Raw genomic sequence first — 4,258 nt, forward strand, 5'->3', positions numbered from 1 at the left:
GGACTCACTGGTATTCTACTATAGAACTGTTGTGACTCTTTTAATAGAAGAAATTTTATCATTGACTGTTGTGACTCTAGCAATGGAAGAAATTGTATCATTTATTTAGAGGTGAAGGCCACGGGAGATGCTCAGGGCAGGGATAGAGAGAAGAGATTTGATATGGGACATTTTTGGTACTTGGAGATGTCCTGAATGATATTTCTGGGACAGATGCAGGGCATTATTTATCCTGCCATAACCCACTGGATGGACTGCAGAAAAGTGTGAACTACAATGTAAACTATGGTCCATGCGGTTTGGCAGTCTCCAGGGTGAATTCGACAAATTCAGTGAATGTGCCTTACTGATGGAAAGGAACATCGTTGTGGGAGGAATGAGCTGAAGCTGGGAATGCTGTATATGAGAATCTCTGCTGTTTTTTAAAGTAACATTTTCTGTGATCTATTTATTCTTTTTAAAAAGAAAGACAATACAAAAAAATCCATATTCAGTGGGAAAAAAAATGCAGCTATATTTCCTAGGACCCCATATTATCCAGGAATCTTTTACCAGTATTTCCACTTAGAGTCTTGGACTTTTTCATATGGAACCTTTCCACTAATATAGAATGCAAAGCCCTTCAGAGTTAACAGTCTTCCAAACCTGAAGCTGGCATTTGAATTGCTCTACCCAATGAGATTCATTTTAATTTTTCATTTTTTATCTTAATCAAGTCCTTTCAATAGACGGTATTAGGGATTAATTTAAAAGAATCAGAGTCATTTATAGCTATGAGTATATTAAAGAAGAAGAAAGATCACAAATCAATAGCTATCTACAGATCTCATGGAAGTAGAAAATGAAGGGCAAACTGATCCTAAACTACCACATATTATTGCTGAATATGGGGGAGAAAGGAGAAGCAGTGAGAAAAGGGGAAATACTCTTGAGAGATGGTGGCACCATGTATGAAAGTCAACTCCAGAGGAGATAGATTGGAGGCAGAAGATGTCTTGGTATATCCTGATTCCCTCTCCAAATCAGAGATATGGAAATCATTTGGGGAAATCTTGCAATATTAGAGCACTCATCTAAAGAGAGGTGACCTCCTCTTGGGAGAAAGGAGTCCACTGCAATAGCAGATGAACATGTAGCTCCATAGCTGTCTCCCATGGGTCAAAACTGGAACAAGTGTATTTTTTCTTTCTTACCTCCAGAGAAATAAATTATAAGAAGTAGAAAAACAAAAAGAATAAATCATTAATGAGACTTATGGGAATGAAATCCCTAAATGCACGGAATCTCTAAATGCTTCCTCTACATCCTCTCAAGTCTACTTTACACATCTCTGGTCTTGAGAAAACACGATTGTGTCCTCTCCATGCCCTTCCTGGAGCAGAGATTCCAATTTCATCCCTCATTCAAAGAATAGCCTGCACTGGTGATTTCAGGCACCACCTTGATAATTTTAGGTGAATCACAGAATCTTCATAAGTGCTGGGGGAATGTATCATGGCTGCAGGGCTCTCTTTTTGGTAGAAACTTTAGGGGCAACAAAAGAATATACGCATAAGGAATGCTTAAAATACAGAGTCCTGCCTTCTTAAAAGGACTGGTTGTGCGGGGAAAAATGGATGTAACAAATGATCTTCTTTCTCCACCTGATTCCTTTGCATTAGTTTTCACTCATTTGGCTTCACTATCTAAGCAGCATTTTTCCTTGTTTCACTGCTTTTTCTTTGTCTACAATTGTTGCCAACATTTGCTTAGCCACATTCATTCATTTTTTAAAGATTAATTTTATTTATTTATCCCCCCTGCCACCCCCGTTGTCTGCTCTCTGTTTCCCCTTCATTGTGTATTGTCTTTTGTGTCTGTTTGTATTCTCATTAGGTGACTTAGGGAAACAATTCTGGAAATTTCCAGAGTGGGAAAGGGGTGATCTTTCTCCTAGCACCACCTCATCTCCCTCTTCTGCTACATCTTCTCATTGTCTCTCCTCTGTGTGTCTTGTTGCATCATCTTGCTGTGTCATCTTCTCTGTATCAGCTGGCACTCCTGCATGGGGCAGCATTCCTCCACACGGTGAAACTCCCACATGGGGCAGCACTCCTGCTTTGGCCAGCCCTCTGTATGATTGAACACTAGGAAAAAAATAGCACCTCCATAAGACTGTCTCCATTTATCCAGCTTTTATTTTTCTCCTTAAATGTTGTGACATCTGGTATACTCTATGATTACTTTAAGTTACTTACATTCTTTCTGTATTATAAAAATGTGTTATCCTCATTTCTCAGCACTGTATTCCAATTGTCTAGACATTGAGTGGCATATTATCAAGACTAAATATACATACCTCAAGGAATGAAAGGATATTTCATAGAAACTATGGATTTCATGACTGCTTGAAGTAAAGGATGATAGTGGGAAAGGAAAACTTTAACAGGGATGGCACTAGAAGTCCCCCAGGACCAGGGGGTTAATCAAAGTATACAAATTATCTTGGCTTTAAAACAGAAATCTCAGCACTTCAGCTAGAATAGTAGTGCTTGTTTACATGAAAATTATTGATTTTGTTTTCCTTATAGGTAGTCACATCTACCACATTATGCAAAGAAATGATACCAGAATCTCAGAAATTCTACTCCTGGGATAATCAAAGGAACCAGAATTGCAGCCCCTCCTCTTTGGGCTGTTCCTGTCCATGTACCTAGTCACCTGCACTGGAAACCTGCTTATCATCCTGGCCATCATCTCAGACACCAACCTCCATACACCCATGTACTTCTTCCTCTGCAACCTGTCCCTTTGTGACATTTGTTTCTCCTCCACCACTGTCCCAAACATGCTGGTGAGTATACAGACAGAAAGCAGAGTAATAAGCTATGGTGGATGCATCACCCAGATATATTTTGTCTTGCTCTTTGCAGCATTGGAGGACTTCCTCCTGGCTGCAATGGCCTATGACCGCTTTGTGGCCATCTGTCATCCCCTGCACTACTCTGTCATCATGAACCCCCGGATCTGTGTCCTGCTGGTTCTGGGGTCATGGATCATGACTGTCCTGAATTCCTTGTTACAGAGCTCACTGGTTTTGCAGTTGTCCTTTTGTACACACGTGGAAATCCCCCACTTTTTCTGTGAAATTAATCAGATGGTCCAACTTGCCTGTTCTGACACATTCATCATTGTCATAGTGATGTATTTTGTAGCTGGAGTGCTGGGAGGGGGTCCGGTTGCTGGAATCCTTTTCTCTTATTCTAAGATTGTTTCCTCCACATGTGCAATCTCAAAAGGTGGGAAGTATAAAGCATTTTCCACCTGTGCATCTCACCTCTTGGTGTTCTCCTTATTTTATTGTACAGGCATAGGGGTATACCTTAGTTCTGCCGCTTCACACAATACAAAATCAGTTGCTCCAGCTTCAGTGATGTACACTGTTGTCACACCCATGCTGAACCCCTTCATCTATAGTCTGAGGAATAAAGACATAAAGGGAGCTTTGAAAAAATTCTTTGGATGGAAAATATAAAGGTGTCATTATTCCTTGGTTTGAGGAAGGGCCTGTGAATGCAACACTCAATGAAAAATCCAGATATTGTAATTCTTTAATTAGAATATGGAAGTAAAAACTGTCTCTTTCTATTCATTTCAGAGTTTCAGAGCTTTGGATTTTAAGCTGAATACTTTATTAAACTTTATCTGTCTCTTAGATTTCCAACACTTTTTCCATTTGTTCACTTTTCCAATTTCCCAACGTTATTCTCATTCTTGCAAGAGAAACAATTTGCAAATTCCAACATAATGCAAACATGGATTTCAAGGACAAATATTTTTGTGAAGTCATCAAAAGCAATATATTTTTGTTTTAATGAAAGATTTATGTGTTGTCTGATTTCTATTGAATAAACGAGACATTGCTTTTTTTTATTTTTTTATTTTTTTATTGACTTTGTAATAATATTACATTAAAAATATATATGTGAGGTCCCATTCAACCCCACCCCCCCACCCCACCTCTCCCCCCCCAACAACACTCATTCCCATCATCATGACACATCCATTGGATTTGGTAAGTACATCTTTGGGCACCTCTGCACCTCATAGACAATGGTCCACATCATGGCCAACACTCTCCTCCATTCCATCCAGTGGGCCCTGTGAGGATTTACAATGTCCGGTGATTACCTCTGAGGCACCATCCAGGGCAGCTCCATGTCCCAAAGACGCCTCCACCTCTCATCTCTTCCTGCCTTTCCCCAGAGACATTGCTTTT

General features: G+C 39.8%; 1 pseudogene; it reads left to right on the forward strand.

Annotated features, from left to right (window-relative positions):
• The first annotated feature begins 2,590 nt into the window (after window positions 1-2,590).
• Window positions 2,591-3,514, forward strand: LOC131276858 (olfactory receptor 7A10-like; annotated as a pseudogene).
• The last annotated feature ends 744 nt before the right edge of the window (window positions 3,515-4,258 follow it).

Source organism: Dasypus novemcinctus, chromosome 30, assembly GCF_030445035.2.
Source record: "Dasypus novemcinctus isolate mDasNov1 chromosome 30, mDasNov1.1.hap2, whole genome shotgun sequence".
NCBI classification, from domain to species: domain Eukaryota; kingdom Metazoa; phylum Chordata; class Mammalia; order Cingulata; family Dasypodidae; genus Dasypus; species Dasypus novemcinctus.